The 26,176-nt window shown below is 50.5% G+C and overlaps 1 protein-coding gene across 5 annotated transcripts in view; it reads left to right on the top strand.

Moving 5' to 3' along the window:
- The window catches only part of STAG1 (STAG1 cohesin complex component), a 2,120,576-nt gene that overhangs the window by 1,875,836 nt on the left and 218,564 nt on the right, over positions 1 to 26,176 (top strand). The gene's annotated exons all lie outside the window — the stretch shown is intronic.

The raw sequence follows: 26,176 nt of genomic DNA, 5'->3' as shown, positions 1-26,176 counted from the left end.
GGGGGACATTGGAAAAAGATTAAGACTACAGGAGTAAGCAGTAAACCCAATTGGTAGCAGTCTGCACCACCCAGATTTACCTAGTAGCTGTGGATGAGCAGTCGGACATCTCTCAAGAAGAGTAGGGCAGTATGTAGTGTATACACAATAGGGCCAAAACACAGTAGAGCAAACAAACACTGACCAGAGCTTTGTATAAAAAATATATAAGTATTTATTTAAAACACACTTTATGGCATATACTAGCACTCTCAATCAAATGCAAGTCAAAACACAGTCAGGTAAAGTATGCACACCTCCCTTAATAGTTATCAGACAAGTCAGGGTTAAAACACTACTATTTGTTAGGACAGATGTGAGCGCTTAACCAAGATGGCACTCTGATGATGTAGTTAAAGGGAGAGAGAAAGGCAGAGCATAACAGAGCATTCCCAACACTTTTAGGAATTCAGAGCAAGGGGAGAAAGGCAGGTTATACTGTATAGCCAAGGTTCATAGGCCAGGCCCACTTTAAATGGAACCAAGCAAAATGTGCCCAGGATCACACGGTTTAAAGTGCACTGAAAGTCTTTGCAGAGTGTTCAAAAACGGTTGGGGAGATTCAAAAAATATAGTTAGAAGGTCTGGAGCCAACCCAGTTTAGAAGCCAAGGATTTCAGGGTCTCCTTTAGCAATCTGTAGAAAGGGAGGCCAGGCAGGACACAGTACCTTAAAGAGAAATGAAGCTCCAGCGGGGGCAGTTGTTCCTGGCAGTGGTTGAAGTTTGTGGTTCCGACGAGAGGAAGAGAAGATCTCGTCGAGGAGGGAACGTGGAGTCGTTGCACTGCACAGGGATGAAACCAGCCACGGAGTTCCCGATTTAAAAGTGCGGTCCTTTTATCCGCGGTCAAAAGTGGTGAGCTTGGCTATCCGGCCGCCGGGGTGCTTGGCACGGGCGATTCGACCAAGAGACGTCTTTGGAAGGCGAAAAGGGCGAACTGGTTGATCCCACCAGCTCAAAGGAAGAAGACTCGTCCAGCAGAAGATCTTCTCTTGTCGTCTGGAAAGTGGTGAGGTAGTTGCAGCAGGGCTTCACCGGTGGTGTCGTCGTTGCAGATGGCTCAGCTCCTTCCCTCTTCGGATTCTTAGATCCTGTGGCGACCTCTGAAGTTCCAGTCCCAAAGGCCCTGCTTTTATGCAGAAAAACCCCCATTCATTAGCCTAGCTGTCAATCACACATGCTAAGTGGTGAGCCGGGTGGCTCACCACTGGGCCAATCAGAGTAGAGTGCGACTTGGGTTGCTAAAGCAACGCAGTCCAGGGTGCAAATTCCCCCCCCTCCACCCTTCCTGTGGAACCCAGACAGAGTGGCACCATTTGGAGGGCTTCTGTGGAGAAGCCCGCCAAAATAGTGGAACAAAGGGCTCAACCTTGGTCAGAGTTACAGAGACGGACACAAATGCCATTTTAGAATAGAGTTCTGGCAAAAAGACCCAACCAGTGATTTAATAAATAAACCGGCAGTATCTTTAACATTGCACCAAAAAGTGGCGCGTTTAAAATCAATGGGAAAATCCCGTAGAGAATATTCTGGTGGAAGATTCGGCGTGGTAACCACTGCCACCAGCCAGAAACTCGACAAGGGGGGACTGGACAGTGTCCCCTTGAAAACAGACCCAGGGGCAATCGAATTACCCCTTACCAGTACTTCCACAATATGATGGTTTGTACGGGTTCTGTTCACAATTTTGGACTAGTAAAGCCAATGGTGACTTTACATTCCCCTGAGAGACAGTAGTCAGTCCCAGGGTATGGAGTCTATGCTTGGGGGTCACTGTGACACCCCTGTGGTACTGCACTGAGGGTGCTGTGCACCACACATACAGAAAAACAGGTGATACCCTATGGAGTAAAAAGAAACCCCATAGACCATAAGCACATAACAAGTCAGACATACCTCAAATCATGCCTAAGAGTGGCAATAAAAGAGTCTCACTCTTAGCAGGAGAAAAAAACAAACCCCAAAAATCCAGCAGAGCTGCTGGGGGACTCACTAGGTTTGGGAAATTAGCCTTATAAGAGAATTCTCCCTAACACTCAAGTACTTGAAGTCCTAGAAGTTCAGGATGGACACGTTACAGCACCTGCTCGGACAGCTGGAACAAGGAGACTTCCTGGCGTCGCTGGATCTGGAGGACACCTACTTACTCATCCCCATCCACCCGAAACACTGCAAATTCCTGTGGTTTGTAGTACAGGTACAACACTAGCCGTTCAAGATGCTCCCCTTCAGCCTGAAGTTGGCCCCACGGGTCTTTACAAAGTGCCGGGCCCTGGTGGCGGTGCATCAAGTCTCGATGGCATCCACGTGTACCCTTATCTGGATGATTGGCTTGTCTGATCCCGCTCCCACACGTTGGCGAGCGAACACACGACGAGGACTGACGGATCTGAGATGGTCCATAAATTACCCAAAGTCCTTCTTGGAGCCATCGCGGGACACTCTTTCTGGGCGCCAGACTCGACACAGTAACGTGTCTGGCGTCACCCTCAGAAGAGAGGGCAATAGCCATCCTGTGCAGGGTACAGCGCCTGTCTGGGTCAGTCGGCTACAGTGCGTGCCGTCAAGTTTCTGCTGGGCCTGATGTCCTGCATCAACCTTGTCTGCCTTTGAAGACTGAAAATGAGACCTCTCCAGGGGTTTCTGAATGTGCGGTGGCTGCAGGTCTCAGGATCCTGGACAGACAATGAGCCTCAACAAGGAGTTTGTCGGGCGATAAAGTGGTGGGGTGTGCACCCTCCCCTCTCAGACGGTGCTCCATTCCAAATCCCGCCATACCAGAAAACGGTCACCATGGATGCTTCCCTGGAAGGTGGGGGAATCCCATACCAAACACTGGCTGCCAGAAGAAAAGGCTCTTCACATCAACATCCTACAGCTTTGCGCTGTCTTCTGGGTCCTCCATTCCTTCCTGCCATTGCTGAAGGGCAAAGTGGTGAGGATCTTCACGTACAACACCACCACCATGTTCTACATACGGAAGCAGGGTGGGACGGACACACCAGCTCCTTCCAAGGAGGCCCAGGAGCTGTGGCGCTGGGCTTTTCGTCAGATGTTTCTTGTCCCTTTTCCACCTGGCGGGTGCCAAGAACACCATTGCAGATTCGCTCTGCAGGAAACTGTTTTTGCCACGAGTGGGAGCTTTGGCAGCCCCAAGTGGATCTTAAATTCCGCAAATGGGGTCAGCCCCAGATCGACCTCTTCGCAACAGTGACAAACTGCATGTGTCGGAGGTTCGCCAGCAGGGTCCTGGAGCCGAAAAGAATGGGGGATGCTTTTGTTCCAGTGGGAGAGACTCTTCGTTTACGCCTTCCCTTCGTTCCCACTCCTACTAAGAGTGATCCACACACTCTGTGTAACTGCAGGATGATACTTGTCGCTCTGTCATGGCTGAGACAGATATGGTATCCAGACCCGCTACTTCACAATCTTCTCGCCAGAGAAAGGGGAGCAATTCTACTTCACAACCCAGCGTCGCTGTTCCTCATGGCCTGGCTCCTGCAGCCCTAGAATTTGGACATAATTCCTTGCCAATGGAATGCAAGGACATCCTGGGCGAAGCTAGAGCCTCTTGCACGTTAAAGTGGTACAGCCATAAATGCAATTCCCTGTATAGTGCTAGGCGCAGAAGATCACTAACCCGCATATCACGGCCCTGCAGCTCTTGCCATACCGGCTTTCCTTGGCCAAGGCTGGACTGTCTCATGCCTCTACCACGGTGCATTTTGCCGCCATATCCTGTTACACCAGGACACCGGGTAGGCCTTACCTCTGGTCTCACAGACTTGTCAAGGAATTCATCAGGCGCCTCTTCAGAACTTTTCACAGTGAAAGCTCCAGCTTGGGAACTCAATGTGGTATTGACTAAACTCATGTGGGGGACAGGGGGGAAATTTTAACCAATGCATCAGGCTCCCATAAGGTTCCTCTATTGGAAGACGGCTTTGCTCATGGCAATCACCTCAGTCAGGCAGGTTGGAGAGATCCAGGCCCTGTATTGCAAACAGCCGTACTTATCCTTCCAAGGATGGTTCTACGTGCACACCCCACCTTTATGCTGAAAGTGCCATCAGAATTTCACCTCAATGAGCCCTTTGGTGTTGCCGGTCTTCTTCCCGAATCTGTCGCTGCCATTGTAGAGGGTGTTGCATTTGCTGGATGTTGCATGTGCCTTAAAGTTTTACGTGGCACACACTAAGAGTTTTCAGAACACTTCTCAGCTTGTCAATTTTGGACCTGTGAATCATGGCAAGACCTTGTTCAAGGCTTCCAACGCCAGGTGGCTCTCCGGCTGCATCATGTACAGTCATCGGCTGGCTAACAGGCCTCTTCCGGGCTGGTCGAGAGCCCACTCCACCAGAGCCATCTTAGCAACAACCGCTTTTCTCTCTGGTGTGCCCCTGCTTGACATCTGCAGGGCTGCTAGATGGAGGTCCAAGCACACAATCACAAGGTTCTACTGCGTCGACAGGGATTCCAGAGAAGAGTCCCTGGTAGGCCAAGCAGTGCTACGTAACCTGTTCACTTGAGAGCAAGTCTGTTCCAGGGGTAAGTGTTTATTGATTCTGCAGCATTGAATCTTTCATAGATTCACATGCTTGAATAGTCCCTGTCGTCAGACTGGGAATCCTCTGGAAATTAAATAATAAAAAATAATATAATCAAAGCTTTACCTCTGGGAAGAATAGAATGGAAAGCTATGCCCACAGGGCCCTACAGGGCTTGTGTAGCCTTTCACTTGTGGAGTCCCTCCACTTCCTTTTGAGGCCTTAACCAATGAGATGGCAGGGCTTAGGCTCCACCCCAGTCAGCCATCTTAAGATTTTTCAGTGTCTTGCAGTACAGGGAAATCCTCTTCAGCTGAGCCTTTTCAAATGTTTTCATAGCGTATCTAAATCTTCGATCCAAATTACTAGGGCTTCTTAGCTTTACTCTCAGAAGCTTATATTCTTTCTCTCCACACCCAAAAGCATCACTCACTTCTCATGGCTGAACAAGGCCAAACTCTCAAGTTTAAAACTTCTCTCTTCGGACTGTTCGAAGTGTGGCAAGATCATATTTATCAGGGACCCACACAAACTCTGCATTTACTGCCTCTACGCTCAGAACATCCAGACATGCAGTATATGCCAAATGTTAACCAAGAAAACTCTGGAGGACGGGCACAGAAGACTACTTTTACATCTGGAGAGCAGACACATGTTCTCAGATGAGGAATCCTGCAAGACTGCGTCAACTTCCTCCCAGACACACTGAAAAGCGAGCTCCTAAAATGAGCTTCAGTGGACAGAGCACACCTCTCCCCACCAGTTGAGGACAAGAAGAGTAGTGGAAAGTCCTCTTATGAACCTTCCAGATCCCAAGAGGGTGTGGTTACAGGAGATTACAAAAAGGTAAAGACTTATGTTTTTCTTCTCACTCAGCGAAGCAGTCATTCACGGAGACACTGTCCACGGCTAAACTAAACCCACCGTCTACTACAACGGCACCATTAACTGTTAAACTGTTGTCTACAAGTAAGCCGTTTTCCTCGTTGACAAAGTCATCACTGTCGTTGAAGAACTTGTTCACGAAGCATTCGTCCACGAAGGACTTAAGCAAACACTCGGCAAAGAAGACCTCCTTGTTGACTAAGCATTCATCGACGTCTTTCAACAGAGAGCGCATCGACAAAGCACTTGTCTGCAGGTAGGTTATCGATGGAAAGACCAACGGTATCGTTGATGCCCAAGCAGTAGTCCACCAAGCAACCACAATCAGCGGAAGAGCCGTCTGCAGGGTAAAGACCTGGTTTAACACCACCATCTATGCAATCTGTGAAGGTTGTCAAGCTTTTTCCTCAACCAGCGGAGGCCTTGTGCGTCCATTCACAATTGGAAGGACTCGAAGGCGCTATCTCTCGCGACAATCACTGAAATTAATGAGCTTCCGGATATCATCTTACAGGAGGCCATCCAAAACCATACTGTCATTACCATAACAGCAAGGAAAAGACTGCAAAACCCGGCTTCCACCACCTCACTGTGCCACCAGATAAAGAGTGGCGTAAGCTAGAAGAGATTGGATGCACGGACTCAACAGTGGCATCGCTTACGGTAAGGGCCAGCAACGCCATGGCCATGATGGCTATGTTTCAGAGAGCTATGGCTCGGCATGTCTAGACTGACAAAGCATCTCCCGGAAGAATTCCAACAGGAGTCAAAGGCCATCCTTGCAGACAGCGAAGCAGTCTTGGAGCACATGATAGACACCTCGGTGGACACTGCTCACTGCGGTTTCATGCAGATGGTACTTGGAACAGTACGTGGACGCCAGGCATGGATGTAGGCCACCAGTTTCAGACTGCAAGTACAAGCCCAGATCCTGGACATGCCCTTTGATGATCAAGACCTATTCAGCAAAAAGATTGACAATCACTTAAAGGGAATCACGGCTGACACGGACACAGCTAGAGCAATTTGATCTTTGAAAGACCAGGACCGCCGTTCCTTTAGAGGTAAAACTCCAAAGACAAGACAGGAGCCAGGCCAAAAAGAATTGACCCTAACTCAACTCTCCTCCCTCATCTAACCCCGGTAGGACGCATATCAAGGCACCTCCACCAATGGAACACCAGAACGTCGGACGAATGGGTGCTTCAGGTGATAGAAGGGGGAGACACCATAGAATTTTACAGAAACCACCACCACCAAAGAAAAGCATTATGCGACTGCAACAGTTAAAGGTAGAAGCCACCAAACTACTAAGAAAGTCTACCGTAGAGATGGTACCCCCTACTCCACATGGAAAGGGTTTCTACTCACACTTCCTAGTGCGAAAGAAAAATGGCCAGTGGCGCCTGATCCTAGATCTGCAGGCCCTCAACAAATTTGTTTGCAGACTAATGGTCAAAATTAATTCCCGACAATTGGTTCTCCCTTGGCTCAAAACGGACTATTTCCTCACCACACTAGGCTTGAAGGGTGCATATTTTCACATTCCCATCCAACACACAGGAAATACCTTTGGTTCACAGTCAGCAACCAACACTTACAATTTAAGGTGCTACCCTTCGGGATAAAATTTGCACCAAAAGTGTTCAGTAAGTGCCTAGCCCTGGTAACAGCTCATCTCAGGTGCTCAGGAATCCGGGTCTTCCCTTAACTGGACAATTGGTTAGTGAAGTGGACCTCCCTAAACAGTGTCCGCAACAGTGGAAAGAATAAGACTTTTGCAGGACCTAGGTTTCTCAATCAGCTAGGACAAGTCCTCACCTTTGCCTGCTCAGACAGCAATTTTTCTAGGGGCAGACCTTGACACTCGAATCCCCAGAGTACGCCCCTCGTCAGACAGAGTAACAACAATACAAAATCTCATTGCATGTTACGGGGACAGGACAAACTCAACTGTCAGGCAATACAAGTCCCTTTTGGGCATGATGTCCTGTATCTTCCTCATACCAAACTGCAGGATAAATATGCCACCGCTTCAGGAGGAGGTGAACAACTAATGGGCCCAATACAGCGGGTCATGGGAAGACATTGTTCGTCTCACTCTACGTTTTCACAAGGGGCTCAGATGGTGGGCCAATTACCCCAATCTTCTCCAAGGTCTCCCTTTTCTATCCTCCCATGCCCACCCTGCTACTGAGGACGGACACATCACTCTCTGGATGTGGAGCTCATGTAGGCAACCTCCAGGCCAGTGGGATATGGTCACCAACAGAATCTTACCTGTACATAAATGTGCTGGAACACGGGGCCATATGCTGGGCTCTAAAGTCCTTCCTTCCAGTTCTGACTGACCAGATGGTGACCGTGCAGACGGACAAGACCATGTTGATGCACTACACAAGCAAGCAAGGGGCACAAAGTCCAGCATTCTCTCGCAAGAAGCACAACTACTCTAGAATTGGGCACAAAATCACAAAATTCACATTAGAGCGGAGCATCTTCCCGTCAAGGACAACATCTTAGCAGACAAGCTCAGCCGGCTATTTCTGCAATCGCATGAGTTGTAGATCAACAACAAAGATCTCGACAGACAATTCCACATGTGGGGGAAGCCCAGCATAGACCTGTTCGCAACCCACGAGCACACAAAATGTGATCCGTTCGCCTCCAGGTATCCGGAAAAACAATCCCTGGGAGACATTCCCTGTACTATGGAAGGGGTAATTCCTTTACAGTTTTCCACCGACACCCTTTATTTCGTGGGTACTGCACAGAATTATCGAACAGCCCTTCTGTTACTAATACTAATCATACTAATAGCCCCGATGTGGGCACGCCAGATCTGGTAACCAACGCTCCTTCAACTAGTCATCGTGAAACTGGCCCATCTCCAACCTCACTCGCACCTCTTATCTCAGCAGAAGGGTGAGGTACTTCACCACAACCCAGCCAGCCTATTCCTCAGGGTTTGGCTCCTCAGCAGCGAAGGTTCCACAACCTCACGCTAGATCCTGAGTGCTGGGATATACTACGGGCTGCAAGGGCTTCATCTACTAGACAAAAATATTCCAAAAAGTGGAAACGGTTCAGAGTCTGGTATCTACGGTCAAACGCAGATCCCCTCTTCGCATTTGCAGAACAAATACTACCTTACCTCTTATACTTGGCTAAAGCAATATCTTCCATTAAGGTCCATCTCTCAGCTGTGGCCACTTACACAACCAAACCACATCAGTGCTACCTGGTGTCTCACCCAGCGGTTACAGATTTTCTCAGAGGACCTGCAAGCTCTTTCCCCAGACAAAGGAAAATTGCTCCTCCGTGCAGTCTTAACACGGTCCTAGCCGCATTCATGAGAGCACCATATGAATCCATAAACAGGTGTGATTTTAAAATTGTTATTGTGGAAGACAGCTTTTCCTGTGCCCATCACATCAGCCAGATGAATCAGGAAGCTACAGGTTTTGTCCGCTGAACCGCCTTTCACCAATTTTCAGAGATAGTCGTTTAATGACCTCACCCTAAATGTATTTCTGAAATAGTGTCTGAAGCCATTCTGGCGGAAAGTATGGTTCTACCTACATTCTTCGACAACTACATGACCACTGCCGAACATACGCTACATTCTCCAGCATGGGGTCTGGCATGGATTCACATGCTCATGAATATTCCCCGTCGTCAGGCTGGGAATCCTCGGTAAAGAAAAAACCAGTATCAGTTTCGTTTCTGATCTGTCTTTCGTAGTAATAACCAATCACTGGTCTCTGCGTCATACTGACCACAGCCAATGACTGCCCTCTACCTAAGCACCGCCTCTGGCAGCCATCTTCAGATTTTTACCGCACGTTCATGTGTTGGGATCCTCGTGCTATTGCTCTCGAGCGTTAGTGCTATTTTTTCGCGCTTTTTACAAAAAACTTCGATTCTTTCGGTCAAAAGAGCCTCAAGCTCCACCGATTCTACATCCGATCAACGGGGACCCGTGTCGGATTCATCTGTGCCCCTCAAGGGTGAAGATTTCGTCGAGCTACACTTCGGAGGACTCCAAAAGCTTCTCAGGCCCGGTCTCGGAGATGGCCCAGGAGAAGGGAAGCTCGACGCCCGGAAAGCTGTTCAGGGTCTGCCCTGGATGCCAGCTGCAGAACGTCTTCAAGGAGGACGAACACTCTTTCTGCCTTTACTGCCTTCATGAGGACAAGACGCACGTGGAGAAGGACTGTGCGTTTTGCGGCAACATGTCGGAACGGACCATGAAGGACCGCCATCAACGTCTCGCCAACTGGCTGGAGGGTAAGAGCCCGTCTGGCGAGAAGAAGAAGAAATCCGAGCGGTCTTCTAAGACCTTTGAGGGCGCCCCGGCGACGGGGGCCCAACATAAGGCCAAGCACCGCGAGTCCGCTGGCACCGGGAGCGCCGAACGGTCGGGCTCTACGGGCGCCAGGCAGGGCGCACCCTCCCCGGCACCATCAACCACGAGCCAACGCTCTGGGTCGGGTAAGAGGAAGGCCGAGCACCCGGCGAAGCTCCTGGAGAGGCCCCGGTCGAGCTCTAAGGCAGAGGAGGAGCGTGGCAGTGCCCCCTCCCTCAAGGATAAGGCGGTGAGCGCACCTAAGGTGGTGAAGGCCTTGATCCATCCGACCAAGCCCTCTATCGAAACGGTCGCGGCGGCCCTGGCTCAGCCTGTGGTGGCTGCACCAGTGGTGGCGACCTCAGGGCCCAGAATCTCCCTGCCTCCTCGGAGGGAGTCTTCCTTTGTGCCCATCGATAGGACCCCCGTGAAACCCCCCGTGGGGAAGAAGGGGGGGCAGGGCGTCGTCGTAGAGTCGGCCTCAACCTCAGAAGAGGAGCTGATCGAGGTCTTAAGCCACGGCCTAGGCGTGGAAGAAGGCCAGCCCGTCGGAATGGACCCCGACGCAGGTGACGACGACGACATCGTCGAGGATACCGACGGGGCCCCTGCTCGCCCGTCGGATTCCCCTCTGCCAGCGCCGCAAGACAACTCGGCGGCCATTTTGTTGGCCATACAGTCCTTATGCTCCGAGATAAGGACGAGGCTACCGTTACCGACGGAGGAACCTCTCCCGTCGGGGGATCCAGAACCGGGACCTTCTGGTGTTCCCCCTACCAAGAAAAGAAGGATCCATCCACCACCTCCTTTTCAACCGTCGCGCCCCTTCCAGCCCTCCTCCCCGTCCACCCGAGGGGATGATACGGGGACTGACACGGCAGCGACGGGTACGGACGACGAGGCATACGACGAGGATTTTCCGTCGTCGCCTCCCACCAGGGCCTCTCCGCCCGACGAGATCGGATCTTTCCACTCCATGATCTCCAGGGCTTCCGAGCTTTTCCAACTCTGCCCTGAGGAGAAGAAAAAGGAAGGCTTCCTTTATCAGCGGCGCGAGGCCAAGAGGAAGACGGTCCTCGCAGTGCCTCTGTTGGACGACATTTGGGATGAGGGCCTTTCCCTCCTCAAGAACCCTTCCACGACGCCAGCTAGAAGAGACCGGTACGAGAAAAAGTACCGGGCCCCGGACACGGCCCCCCTATGCCTCCGGGCGCAGCCTACCCCGGACTCCGTCGTCTCCGCGGCAGCCAGGAAGAAAGCGGGGGGGGTGCGGCCTCCACATCGACTTCCCCGCCGGGCGGCGAGGGAAAGAAATTGGATACTATGGGGCGTAGAGTCATCTCGTCGGCAGCGACGACGATTAAAGCGGCCAACGCCTTGGCTATCGTGGCCCGCTACGACAGGGAGCTCTGGTACAAGATGGCTCCCCTGCTGGATTTTCTGCCGGACGACAAGAGGGCGGAGGCCCTTGAGATCCTGCAGGAAGGTGAGGTGGCCTCGGACCACGCCATCACCGTGGCGACGGACATCGCCGACACTGGGTTCCGCCAGCTGGGCAACGGCGTTTGCCTTCGACGTTGTTAGGGAGAATTCTCTGTTTAGGCTGAATTTCCCTACCTAGTGAGTCCCCCAGCAGCTTTGCTGGATTTCTGGGGTTTAATTTTTTTCTCCTGCCAAGAGTGAGACTCTTTTACCCTCACTCTTGGACATGTTGAAGTGTGTTTTCTTGGTTAAACCTTGTGTTGAATGGGCTATGGGGTCTTTTACTCCATAGGGCCTCATGTATTTTTGTGATGTGGGTCACACAGCACCCTCTGTGCCGTGACCCAGGGGTGTCCTAGGGACTCCCCAACATAGACTCCATACCCTGGGACTGACTACTGTCTCCCAGGGCATGTAAAGTCACCAAAGACTTTGCTAGTCTTGAATCCTGAACAGAACCAGTACAAACCATCATATTGTGGACGTACTGGCTGGGGCAATTCGATTGCCCCAGGGTCTGTTAGTCGAGGGGGCACGTCTCCGTCCCCCCTGATCGAGTTTTGGCTGGTGGCAGTGGAAACTACTTTTTATATTCGACCGCGAATATTTCCCTATGGGATTTCCCATTGTTTTAGGCTAACACATTTAATTATTTATTTACGGTAGCCTTAAACATACCGCCGGTTTATATATTTATTTTTATAACTCCGGTTGGGACTTTTTGCCAAAACTTGATTCTAAAATGGCGTTGGTGTTCGCCTCTGTAACTCTGACCCAAAGTGGAGCCCTTTGTTCCACTTTTGGCGGGCTTCTCCACAGAAGCCCTCCAAAGTGGTGCCACTCTGTCTGGGGTACTTAGGAGGGGTGGAGGGGGATTTAGGCACCCTGGACTGAGTTACCTTGGTAACTCAAGTCGCACTCCGTCCTGATTGGCCCAAGTGGTGAGCCGCCCGGCTCACCACTTAGCATGTTTGAGTGACAGCTAGGCTGGGTGAATGGGGGTTTGCTGCATAAAAGCAGGGCTTTGGGGACTGGGACTTCAGAAGTCGCCACAGGACCAAGAATCCGACGAGGGAAGAGCTGAGCCGACCTGCTTCGACGACACCACCCGGTGGAGCCCTGCTGAACCGTCTCACCACTTTTTCCCGACGACCGAGGAGAACTCTTAACGGAGTGGCTCCTTCCCTTGACTGGTGGGGACAACCAGTTTTCGCCTTCTTTCCGTTCTTTGAGGTATCTCGTGGTCGCCTTGCCTGTGCCAAGCACCCCGGCAACCGGAATACCACACTTTACCCCCATACCGCGAAAGTCGGTACCAACCCTTTAACCGGAGGACTCCGCGGCTGGTTTCTTCCCGGGCAGTGCAACGACCCTCTTCTTCTGCTCTTCAGCGAGAACTTCTTCTCCCCTGACCGACGTCGAGCCCTGCTGCCACTGCCTGGAACAACTGCCACCGCTGGAGGATCCTTTCCGCTTAAGGTACTGTGTTCCGCCTGGCTTCCCTTGCTACCGACTGTACGGGGTAGATTTAGTCCCCGGCTTTCGAACCTGGGAGTGCCTGGGACACTTTGGCTAAACTTTCTGAGCCACTCTAAACTCTTTTTGACTCTTTGCAAGACTTTGAATCTCTAACTAACAGTGTGATCTTGGGCACATTTTCGCTCCGGCTACTCTAAGAGTGGGCCCTGCCTAGTGACTTTTGCTCACCTGTGACTTTGTGCTTCTTTAAGCCTATTGCAAGTGTTCTGGACCTTAGAGTGGTGTGTTTAACCTATTTCTGCTTTTTCTCTCCCTTTCTTGGAAACTACTAGAGTGTCATCTAACGTTAAGCACTCACCTCTGTTTTAATTAAGTGGTGTTAACCTAGAGTTGTCTAGATAGGAGAAAGGATTGAATTTACTTTCATTATAACTGTGTTGAAGTGTTTTTACCATATTCGTTGCTAGAGTGTTTTTACTTATGTGTGTTTTTAAATAAATAACAATATTCTTTTGAAACCAAGCTCTGGTCAGTGTTTGCTTGTGCTATTGTGTTTTGGTACATATTGTGTATACTTTGCATACTGCCTAACTCTTCTTGAGGGAAGTCTGACTGCTCAGCCACAGCTACCAGGTAAATCTGGGTGGTACAGACTGCTACCAAAGGGGTTTACTGCTCTACCTGTAGTCTTAAATCTTTTGCAGTGTTCCCCAAGGGAACTGCACAGGTTTCTGCCTAACACTGGTGTACAGCGGTGGGATTTGTATTGAGTATACATTTTATTGTGCTTTAGATACCTTAGTGCAACTAACCACAAAGCTTAGCACTGAAAAAGTAAAACCTCTAACATGTCAGTTATAGAAAGCTATAGTCAAGAGTCCCTGGCAGCCAAAACTGCTGATTGTTTAAGAATGCTCTGTAAACATAAGGATCTCCTGACTAAGGGCAAGAAAATGGAGCTGATTGAAAGATTGTTAGCTAACCAAAGTCTGGGTGATGGTTCAGAGGAACCTACCACTCCAGCAACTGTAGATGACAGTGTTGAAGTTAACATGGAACAAAATGTTGATGTTTCTGAGGAAGAGTCAGAAGAGGAGGGTGAGGCTGTTGTAACTGTCCCCCCTAGGCCTCTGCCTGCTCTACCTGCTGTGCCTACTGGACCTTTACCAGGTCCCACATTTAGTCCCCAGTACTTTGAACTGGAGAAAATGAAGCTAGAATTGGAGTATAAGAAACTTAATGCTCAAACTGACAAAGAACTAAGGCTAAGGGAAATGGAGCTCAAGTATGACTTAGAAATGAAGAAATTATCTGTTGAGAATGTTTCTCTCTCTGGCTCCTCTAGAAGTTCCAGTCCTAAAAGACCCCGGATGCCTAAAGAATTGGTTGGTATGTATGAGCCTAAGTTGGATGTGTTGGATTGGTTGTCTCTGTTTGAATATAATCATGGGCTCCAGAACATCACAGGAAATGACTTACTCACCTGGTTGTTCTCTAGGCTTCCCCCTGTTGCAACTGATGTGGTAATGGAGATGGGGGAGGAGGATAGGAAGGACTATGAATGTGTGAAACTAGCTTTGATAGCTAGGTTTGGGAAGACCCCTTCCCAGTATCTTAAGAGGTTTAGGAGCCTCAAAAAGCATGATGGTACCCCTTGGGCTACCTGGGTGAGTGAATGTTTGAAAAACTTAGAGGGATGGATTAAGGGTTACAAGGTGAACACTTATGAAGGTATGAAGAATTTGTTTATGTTGGAGACTATTTATGATGCCTGCTCTCCTGAGCTCAGACAACACTTGGCTGATTCCAAGGAATTAGATTCCCGGAAACTAGCTAAGGCTGCTGACTTGTGGGTTGCCAACAGGGCCACTCACAAGGATTCTGGGGTAACTCAGAAGAAGGATGGGGAGAAACAGCCTAAAAAAGACTCCAAAGAGAATTCTAATAATTCCTATCCCAAAGAGGGCCCCAAACCACAAAATAACCAGGGTAAGCCACATGGGAAACCTAGTCAGGCTACTGTACCTTCTGGCCACAAGCCAGAAGGAGGTCAGAACAAGCCACCCTTCCATAGAGCATTTGGACAATGCTATGTCTGTCAGGGTACTGACCATATCAAAGGAGATCCCAAGTGCAAGGGTAAACCTGCAGGGATCAGCACAGTCTCCTTAGCCTTCACTCCTGAGGATGAAGTACAGATGGCTAGTGCCCACTTTGAACTCTTTGCTGAAGAACCCTTGGGTCTTCAAGCAACTGTAAACTTAGAGCCTATGGGTCTGGTTAGTCCCCAGAATAGGGTTGTGTATAACTCCCTACCTGTTAACTCTAAGGTGTATTATGTGGACAGTGTTCTTGTCAATGGCCAGGATACTCCTGCCAGGAGAGACACTGGGGCCAGCAGAACAGTAGTGGATGAAAGCTTCTTTCAACCTGAAGATGTGGCCAAAGCACCCAAAGGTCCCACTAGGATGTCTGGAGGCCCTGTCCAAATGGTTCCTATTCTACCAGCCCTCATTCAATGTAACAACATGACAGTAAGGATCCCTGTCAGTGTTCAGGCTGAGGTACCTGGGAAGGTCCTGTTAGGGAATGACCTAAGAACTCTAGGAGTAGTGTCACATACCCCCAGGCCTCCCAGTATGGAGAAGCAGAACTTAACCAAATTGGCTAGAAAGGCTACCTTGAAGGACCCTTCTAAGCCTGTGGGACCCTCTACTGAGAACCCCACTACAAGCCCTGGGTTTAGTAAGTTGACCTCTGACCCAGGCACCTTTCCGGATAGTATGCTAGGAACATGGGAGCCCCAACCAAGCTCCATCATTGTTCCCCTAGTCTCAGAGTCTCTGACTCCCCCTGCTTCTGAGGAAGAGGTGGATAGACCAACTAGGCCCCTATCTGGACCCGAGAGAACTGGTAATTCTCAGTGCTGGTGGAAAACCAGAAAAGAAAAGTCTAAGGCCAAAAACCTTCAGACTGTTGGACCTTCTACTGAAGACCCCAACTCAAATCCTAATATTAGGGGGGGAACTCCTAAAATAGGTAAGGGTAGATCTAAGAGGAAGGGGAAGCAGGTACATTGCCTAACCCCAACCCCTCCAACCAAGAGGCCTAAGACCCAACCTGCTCCCACAAGAGAGGTGGTGAGGAACCTTGGAGGCCCCTCTAGATCTAAGGGAATCCTTTATAAGGACCCCTTCAAAAAGCCTAACATAGGTTCAGAAGTTGTCCCAACTTCTGAGGGACTGGTCAACCAGATCCCCTATAACAAAAAGACTGATGTTCCTCAAAGGGTTTGTAGGTCCTTTAGCTTGCAAAAGAAAACCTTTGAGTTCTCCCTTAAGCAAAGGTCAAGGTGTCACCATCAAAATGCTGATGGACTCTCTAGGATGTATATCATCGACTAGAGGTATGAGGTTCATCCAGGAGTGGATTAAATCCTCCTGTCCCTTAGTCTGGGGGGGGCGAGTGTTAGGGAGAATTCTCTGTTTAGGCTGAATTTCCCTACCTAGTGAGTCCCCCAGCAGCTTTGCTGGATTTCTGGGGTTTAATTTTTTTCTCCTGCCAAGAGTGAGACTCTTTTACCCTCACTCTTGGACATGTTGAAGTGTGTTTTCTTGGTTAAACCTTGTGTTGAATGGGCTATGGGGTCTTTTACTCCATAGGGCCTCATGTATTTTTGTGATGTGGGTCACACAGCACCCTCTGTGCCGTGACCCAGGGGTGTCCTAGGGACTCCCCAACATAGACTCCATACCCTGGGACTGACTACTGTCTCCCAGGGCATGTAAAGTCACCAAAGACTTTGCTAGTCTTGAATCCTGAACAGAACCAGTACAAACCATCATATTGTGGACGTACTGGCTGGGGCAATTCGATTGCCCCAGGGTCTGTTAGTCGAGGGGGCACGTCTCCGTCCCCCCTGATCGAGTTTTGGCTGGTGGCAGTGGAAACTACTTTTTATATTCGACCGCGAATATTTCCCTATGGGATTTCCCATTGTTTTAGGCTAACACATTTAATTATTTATTTACGGTAGCCTTAAACATACCGCCGGTTTATATATTTATTTTTATAACTCCGGTTGGGACTTTTTGCCAAAACTTGATTCTAAAATGGCGTTGGTGTTCGCCTCTGTAACTCTGACCCAAAGTGGAGCCCTTTGTTCCACTTTTGGCGGGCTTCTCCACAGAAGCCCTCCAAAGTGGTGCCACTCTGTCTGGGGTACTTAGGAGGGGTGGAGGGGGATTTAGGCACCCTGGACTGAGTTACCTTGGTAACTCAAGTCGCACTCCGTCCTGATTGGCCCAAGTGGTGAGCCGCCCGGCTCACCACTTAGCATGTTTGAGTGACAGCTAGGCTGGGTGAATGGGGGTTTGCTGCATAAAAGCAGGGCTTTGGGGACTGGGACTTCAGAAGTCGCCACAGGACCAAGAATCCGACGAGGGAAGAGCTGAGCCGACCTGCTTCGACGACACCACCCGGTGGAGCCCTGCTGAACCGTCTCACCACTTTTTCCCGACGACCGAGGAGAACTCTTAACGGAGTGGCTCCTTCCCTTGACTGGTGGGGACAACCAGTTTTCGCCTTCTTTCCGTTCTTTGAGGTATCTCGTGGTCGCCTTGCCTGTGCCAAGCACCCCGGCAACCGGAATACCACACTTTACCCCCATACCGCGAAAGTCGGTACCAACCCTTTAACCGGAGGACTCCGCGGCTGGTTTCTTCCCGGGCAGTGCAACGACCCTCTTCTTCTGCTCTTCAGCGAGAACTTCTTCTCCCCTGACCGACGTCGAGCCCTGCTGCCACTGCCTGGAACAACTGCCACCGCTGGAGGATCCTTTCCGCTTAAGGTACTGTGTTCCGCCTGGCTTCCCTTGCTACCGACTGTACGGGGTAGATTTAGTCCCCGGCTTTCGAACCTGGGAGTGCCTGGGACACTTTGGCTAAACTTTCTGAGCCACTCTAAACTCTTTTTGACTCTTTGCAAGACTTTGAATCTCTAACTAACAGTGTGATCTTGGGCACATTTTCGCTCCGGCTACTCTAAGAGTGGGCCCTGCCTAGTGACTTTTGCTCACCTGTGACTTTGTGCTTCTTTAAGCCTATTGCAAGTGTTCTGGACCTTAGAGTGGTGTGTTTAACCTATTTCTGCTTTTTCTCTCCCTTTCTTGGAAACTACTAGAGTGTCATCTAACGTTAAGCACTCACCTCTGTTTTAATTAAGTGGTGTTAACCTAGAGTTGTCTAGATAGGAGAAAGGATTGAATTTACTTTCATTATAACTGTGTTGAAGTGTTTTTACCATATTCGTTGCTAGAGTGTTTTTACTTATGTGTGTTTTTAAATAAATAACAATATTCTTTTGAAACCAAGCTCTGGTCAGTGTTTGCTTGTGCTATTGTGTTTTGGTACATATTGTGTATACTTTGCATACTGCCTAACTCTTCTTGAGGGAAGTCTGACTGCTCAGCCACAGCTACCAGGTAAATCTGGGTGGTACAGACTGCTACCAAAGGGGTTTACTGCTCTACCTGTAGTCTTAAATCTTTTGCAGTGTTCCCCAAGGGAACTGCACAGGTTTCTGCCTAACAGACGTCGTGGATGGCTCAAAGCTACGGACTTCCGGCAGGACGTCCAGACCAGAGTCCTGGACATGCCCTTCGACGGGAACAACCTGTTTGGGAAGACAGTGGACGATTCCCTTCAGGCCATCAAGGCGGATACGGAGACGGCCCGGGCCCTTGGAGTCCTGCAACGACGGACGCCCTTTCGGAGCGGCGGAGGCAAGGGCGCCTCCAAAGGTTCCGGCGGCGGTTTCGCTTCCTACCGTCAAGCGGCCCGCTCGTCGTCGCAAGAGGCCTACAGAGGACGAGGCAAGTCTAGCGGACCCCGCCGTCGTCGCCAAGGAGGTCATGGCGGCAAGGCCGCGTCCAAGCAGGATTGAACCGGCCGTGGGGTCGGGCCCCCACCGAAGCACCCCGGTGGGAGGCCGGCTGGCGGGCTTCGTCAGCGTGTGGGAGTCCATCTCCACCGACCGTTGGGTGCTGGACGCCCTGGCCCGGGGCCACGCGCTCGAGTTTCAAAGAAGGTGCCCGCGCGTCCCCCCCCGTGGCCAGGAAAGAACTTCACGTCCCTCAACTTCTCCTGGAGGTAAAGGCGATGCTCAGAAAGGGCGCCATCGAACTCGTCCCAAAGAGGCTTCGGGGCTCCGGAGTCTACTCGAGATACTTCCTCGTGAAGAAGACGGGAGGATGGCGCCCCATCCTAGACCTGCGACGTCTGAACAAGTTCATCAAGGCGCAGAAGTTCCGGATGGTCACCCTCCAGCACGTCCTGGGTCAGCTGGAGGAAGGAGACTTCCTATCGTCGTTGGATTTGGAGGATGCCTACTTCCACATTCCCATCCTAAAGGGGCACCGCAAATTCCTCAGATTCGTGGTCCAAGGGCGTCATTACCAGTTCAAAGCCCTTCCCTTCGGACTACGGTCGGCACCCAGGGTATTCACCAAGTGCCTTGCACCGGTGGCGGCGCAGCTGCGCCGCGAGGGGATTCACGTCTACCCCTACCTGGACGACTGGCTCATCCGCGCCAAGACGAGGGAGCTCGCCGTGGTCCACACGGCAAGGACCGTCCAACTCCTCACGGACCTGGGATTCTCCGTGAACTACGCCAAATCCCACCTGGTGCCCGCGCAAGTCGCACTGTTTCTGGGAGCGAGGCTCGACACAGTGTCCCTTCTGGCCTCCCCGTCGGAGGAGAGGACCAGGACCATCTTGGGCAAGGTGCAACGGATGTTGGTGGCCGACGCGGCCAAAGTGAGGTCCATCAAGTCCCTCCTCGGGATGATGTCTTCCTGCATCTACCTCATTCCCATGTGCAGGCTCCGGATGCGCCCGTTGCAAGAATTCCTGGATGCGCGCTGGATCCAGACGACGGGCAGCTTCGAGGAAAGGATCAAGCTCGACGAGAGTTTCCGACGAGCGATACGGTGGTGGGGCACCCGCGCGCATCTGACGGCGGGCATGGACTTGCAGACCCCAGCCCACCAGGAGACTGTGACCACGGATGCCTCCCTGGAAGGGTGGGGAGCGCACACCGAAAATCTGCACGCAAGGGGACTCTGGCTCCCGACGGAGAAGTCCCTACATATCAACGTCCTGGAGCTCCGTGCAGTGTTTTGGGCCCTCAGGTCCTTCCTTCCGTCCCTCAAGGGCAAGGTGGTGAGGATCTTCACCGACAACACCACCACCATGTTTTACATCAGGAAACAGGGCGGAACCAGGTCCCCGGCGCTGTCCAAGGAGGCGCAGGACCTGTGGCATTGGGCCGTCGCCCAAGGGATTTTTCTGGTGCCGTTTCATCTGGCAGGGATAAAAAACACCATCGCCGACTCACTCAGCAGGGAGCTGCGCTCGTGCCACGAGTGGGAGCTACGGCAGGATCTGGTGGATCGCCTCTTCCGACGGTGGGGCACACCCCAGATCGACCTTTTCGCGACGGCGACGAACACCAAGTGCCGGAGGTTCGCCAGCAGGTTTCCCCAGACGAGGAGCATGGGCGATGCTTTCTCGTTCCCCTGGGAGGGCCTGTTCCTCTACGCGTTCCCTCCCTTGCCTCTGCTAATCCGGCTCATCAACCAGCTCAAGAGGTCACGGTGCAGGATGATCCTCATCGCACCTGCGTGGCCGAGGCAGATATGGTTCCCGGACCTTCTGGACTTGTCAGCGTCCCCGCCGATCAAGCTGCCGGCGGACGCCGATCTACTCTCCAGGGAAGGAGGCGCCATCCTCCACCACGACCCGAAGTCGCTGAACTTGCAGGCCTGGCTCCTGCAGCGCTAGAGTTGGAGGATACGACATACCGGCCGATTGCAGAGAGGTTCTTGCAAAGGCCAGGGCGTCCTCGACTCTTAAATGCTACGGACACAAATGGAAGAGGTTCTCTGTCTGGTGCCACGCACAGAAGATTAACCCTCTACGGATTACGGCTCCCCAAGTACTGCCGTACCTGCTGACGCTGGCCAAAGCTGGTCTGGCACACGCGTCCATCAAGATTCATCTTGCTGCGATCTCCCGATACACCAGAACCACGGGCCGGACGTCCTTGTGGTCTCATCGTCTGGTGAAAGAGTTCATGAAGGGACTGTTCAGATCGTTCCCGCCGGTGAAGGCTCCGGCCCCGGCGTGGGAGCTCAACGTGGTGCTGACCAAGCTCATGGGACCTCCGTTCGAGCCTCTGCACTCGGCCCCGTTGAAGTTTCTATCGTGGAAAACAGCTTTTCTTGTGGCCATCACCTCCGCACGACGAGTGGGAGAGATCCAGGCCCTTTCCTGCAAGGCCCAGTACTTGACTTTCCACGACACGAGGGTAGTGCTCAGGACGCACCCCTCCTTCATGCCCAAGGTACCGTCGGACTTCCATCTCAACGAACCCTTGGTGTTACCTGTGTTTTTCCCGTCGCCTTCGTCGCCGGCTGAGAGGACTTTGCACTCGCTGGATGTAGCTAGAGCGCTGAAGTTCTACGTGGACCGCACGAAGGGTTTTCGGAAGACGTCACAACTCTTTGTGAACTTTGGACCTGTCAATCAGGGGAAGGCTCTCTCGAAGGCTTCCATCTCCAGATGGCTCTCCGGCTGTATCATGTGCTGTCACCGGTTGGCAAACCGACCGCTGCCTGGCTGTCCGAGAGCCCATTCCACCAGAGCGATCGCAGCTACCACGGCGTTCCTATCTGGTGTGCCCCTGCTGGACATATGCAGGGCTGCTACGTGGAGGTCGACGCACACCTTCACGAAATTCTACTGCGTCGACCGGGATTCCAGGGAGGAGTCCAGGGTCGGCCAAGCAGTGCTGCGCAACCTGTTCGCCTGAGGTGAGCCTGGTGAGGAGGTAAGATGCTTAATGTTGAGTTTATGTGATGCTTAATGTTGAGCCTTTGCCACCTCCCGTGGTTGTGCATGTGTGTACTGCTATGTATTCTTTATTCATGAGCATGTGAATCCATGCCAGACCCCATGCTGGAGAAGGAACAAGTTACTTACCTGTAACTGTTGTTCTCCAGCATGGGTCTGGCATGGATTCACATGCGAACCCTCCCGCCTACCCCTCTGCGGCTCTTCACTTGGTCATACTGCCACTTCACGTGCTTCCAAATCTGAAGATGGCTGCCAGAGGCGGTGCTTAGGTAGAGGGCAGTCATTGGCTGTGGTCAGTATGACGCAGAGACCAGTGATTGGTTATTACTACGAAAGACAGATCAGAAACGAAACTGATACTGGTTTTTTCTTTACCGAGGATTCCCAGCCTGACGACGGGGAATATTCATGAGCATGTGAATCCATGCCAGACCCATGCTGGAGAACAACAGTTACAGGTAAGTAACTTGTTCCTTACCTAGATGTGTCAAGAACGCTCAAGTTCAATTTAGAATGCAGCAAGGAATTCAGGGCCTCTAAAAGTCTTGTCGTATTTGCGGGGCGAACCAAAGGCAAGTGCATATCCAAACAGAGCCTGGCACGTTGGGTATCCAGTTGTATCGCTCACTGTCATGAGCTCAAACAACCCATTGCCAGCCACGTCCACAGCACACTTGACCAGAGCGAGGGCGACTTCAACAGCTTTCTAACCAGGGGTCTCTTGAAAGGACATCTCCCTGGCAGCCACATGGAGTACTCTCAGCACTTTTGCCCGGCACTATTGCTTGAAAGAAGACCGCAAGAGTGAATCTGCGGTGGGACAAGCAGTACTCCAGCATTTATTTGGTTAAGGTAGGAGCAGCCTCTTTTTCCTTGGTTGATTGATTGACTGTTGCCACTGTCGCATAACATGTGTTCCTGGTAGCCTCTTTTTGCTTGCTATAACTTTTATTACACTTTCAAGCATTTTATACAAGTATGTGAATCTATGAAGATCCAATGCTGGAGAAGTCTTAGTTACTTACCTGTAACTGTATTTATCCAGCTTTGGTATCTTTCATAGATTCACGTGCTCCTGTCCTCCACCACTGGGGAGAGGCTGCTCCTCCACCAGCCAGTCATCCATCTTGATGCTTACGGTTCAAAATCTGATGGCTGACTGGAGGGGAATCTAAGCACTACCACCTCATTGGTTGGGGCCTAAAAGGACTAAAAGGAGGTGGAGGGACTCCACAAGTGAAACACTACAAAAGCCCTGTAGGGCCCTCTGGGTTTAGCTTTCTTTCCCAAGGGAAAGTTTTGATTATATTATTTTTTATTTAATTTACCGAGGATTCCCAGTCTGACGACAGGGAATTTTCAAGCATGTGAATCTATGAAAGATGCCAATGCTGGCGAATTAGTTACAGGTAAGTAACTAAGACTTCTGTTGAGCCTTACCTCCTTCTGTGGTTGTGTGTGTATATATACTGCTGTGTAACCGTTATTCATGAGCGTGTGAATCCATGCCAGACCCCATGCTGGAGAAGGTTTAAATTACTTACCTCTAACTCTTGTTCTCCAGCATGGGACTGGCATGGATTCACTTGCAAACCCTACCTCCTTCCCCTCTGTGGCTCTTATTGGGTCATACTGCCACTTTACGTGTTTACCAAATCTGAAGAGATTGCTTCAATAGGCACTCAGATCTCAGTGGTTGCAGTTCTCTGGCAGTATGACAGACTTGAGTTGCTCAGGATCTCCTGTGATGGACTTGCACCGAGAACATGACGGCGGGAAAGCCAATTTGGCAACCGTGGCCAGAGACGACCATAGTGATGGACGCATCTCTGAAAGGCTGGGGCGCTTACCAGAACAAGCTGATGGTGAGCGGATTGTGATCCCTGCGAAGACAGAACTTCACATCAACCTGTTGGAGCTGAGGGCGATCAGACTGGCGCAGATGGCCTTTTTGCCCTCCATAAAGTAGAAGACTGCCCTGATCATGACTGATAACACAGTGGCCATGCACTACATCAACAAGAGAGGCTGTGTATGGTCACTCCTCCCTGTGCAGAGAGGCAATGCAGCTGTCATGATGCCTACCCCCGGGGACCCAGACCAAGTCCAGCAACCCCAGAAGCAGGCATCAAGTTACCCCAAGCAAGCCCAACAACCCCTGCTAGGGGCTATTAGGGTGCAGACTGGCTCATATGGAGAGTCAGTCCTGGAGGAAATTCTGCAGCTGGTGCAGAGCACAGGATGTGGATCCTTTGTGACACCTCAAGGGTGTTGTCCTTCCCTCTTCATTTGGCAAGACAGGGCCATCCGGTCGCCACCATCAAGTGCTATTTAGCTGCACTTTATATTTTCAAGTGCACTCCAGAACAAGGGTCATACTACTCGATTCCCCATTGTGGTGCAATTTTTAAAAAGCCTGACTAACCCTTTCCTCCACCACCGTGCATGGTCCCGGAGTGGGATTTTAACTTAGTATTAACCTTTTTCATGGCTTCCCCATGTGAGCCATTACATTTGTGCCCTCTGAGGCTACGATCTTGGAAAACAATGGTTTTGTAATGGTCTTACTGCTATGGGAGTCTAAAATGAGGAATCTGTGGAAGGACCCAATCCATTTGAAGAATTAATTAGTTTCCCCTGGTAATGTTCTTTCTCCTATATGTTTCGCCACAGATTCTTCATCGCCCTCCCAGCCTACCCGCTGTTACGGAACTCTCTAATGTAAATTATAAGATGGCTCTCCTTCAACGCTAAACATTTTTGTCTCTAATCCCTAATGTGGCTGTGGAATTGGGGGGGGGGCATTGAGGTCACGGGGCGCTAAGTGTGTATTTTGTACCTGCATCAACATCGCGTCCGGTCGCATGGCGGTCGTAGACACCAGTGCGCATGACACCCCCCTGTTAGGAAAAAGTTTCAGAGAACTGAAAAGCAGTAGAATAAATATCCAATATGAGGAATCCGTGTGTGGAACATCCAGTAGAAAGAATATTAACAGGGGTAAGTAATTTATTCTTCTATTGCAGGAAAGAGTCATAGTCCTTCACCCGAACATAGATGTGCTCAAACGGCACACCTGGCCTCAAACTATTGGAAGACGTGATGGAGGTGTTGCTTTCAGCTAGGAGTCAAGCATCAACAAAGGCTCTGTACTGCTGCCTTTTGAATCAATCCATCTTAATTGGTTTGATTCCTCCATTAACAGTTAAAACCATAAAAGAGTACAGTAAATATTACTCAGCTAAAAACCATAGAAAGTTACACACCATACAAAGCAACCGCTCGCCTTAAAAGATCTTGATACAAATAAATTGTACGCAAAAGGAGTGACATTGCAATTCATTAATCTTTAGGTCATGAGCTGTGAAATATTTCTCAGCATAAGAGCCAACCACATTGCAGTCACTCAACCGGTCACAGATCAAGCAGAAAGCGGTGTCATCTGCATACAAAAGGACTCTGAATGGGGGGGGGAGGGAATTAACCTTGGCACATGCTTTCCCAGAGTTAAAGAAGAAGTAACAGTTGGGCTAAAGCACAGCCTTGCTTATTGGAAATGCTCTCGACATCCTACCGTAACACTAGGTCCATACAGGTGCATACATGTCCTAACACAATTGGATTAAGTTCAGGGGCCCCTCTGGCATCTTTTGCACATCTAGCTTTTCCCACAGCTGGTGCCTGGGTATAGAATCAAAGGCTTTTTTCTAAATCGATAAAAGCCACATACAACGCCTGCCTCTGATTGTACAGTACTTATTTAAAAGTGAACTGTCGTTGAGGGTTGAAAACCCTCTCCTAAAACCCTAGAGTAGCTAATTGATTTAGAAAGCTTAAATAAAATGGGAAGCCACCAACTTGAGAACCACTTTAAAATATCTGAATGCAGACCATCTGGGTCAGCGGCTTTGTGATGTCTTTGGCACTAAGATCCTTAGAAGTATCTGGGCCCACATGATCGGCATCGAAGAAGATCCCCTGAAAGTGAGAGATCCAACTGTTTGCCATGCTCTTGAAAATAAATTGTGCAGCTGGTGAGAACCAATGATGTAGATCCTTTTTTTTTTTTTGCAACATCTCAAAGGTGTGGTCATTTCTTTTACACCTTGTCGGATAAGGGCTACCAATCTGAGTTGTCCATTTTTACAAACCCGCCCAGGCAGGGGTCATACTTCACAGACCCCTTTAGTGATGCAATTTTTAAAAGGACTGACCAACACCCCATACCCGAAACGCCCTTGTGGTGCCGGCGTGGTATTTGAAATTGTTATCGACATTCCTCATGGCATCAGTTTGAGCAGATGCATTTACGCCCATCGAGGCATCTCACATGGAAGATGGCCTTCTTGGTAGCAATATCCTCGGCGCATGTAGGGTAAGCAAATTGTAGGACTTATTCTGCAAACCACCCTTCACAATTTTTTCCAACGAGAGATGATGCTCAGAGTACGCTCTTAGATATCCCTCAAGGCTTCAGGGA

Source organism: Ambystoma mexicanum, chromosome 10 (genome assembly GCF_040938575.1).
Source record: "Ambystoma mexicanum isolate Mex_15411 chromosome 10, UKY_AmexF1_1, whole genome shotgun sequence".
NCBI classification, from domain to species: Eukaryota; Metazoa; Chordata; class Amphibia; order Caudata; family Ambystomatidae; genus Ambystoma; species Ambystoma mexicanum.
Note: the sequence above shows the minus strand (reverse complement) of the source record. Positions and strands in the feature narration are given on the sequence as shown.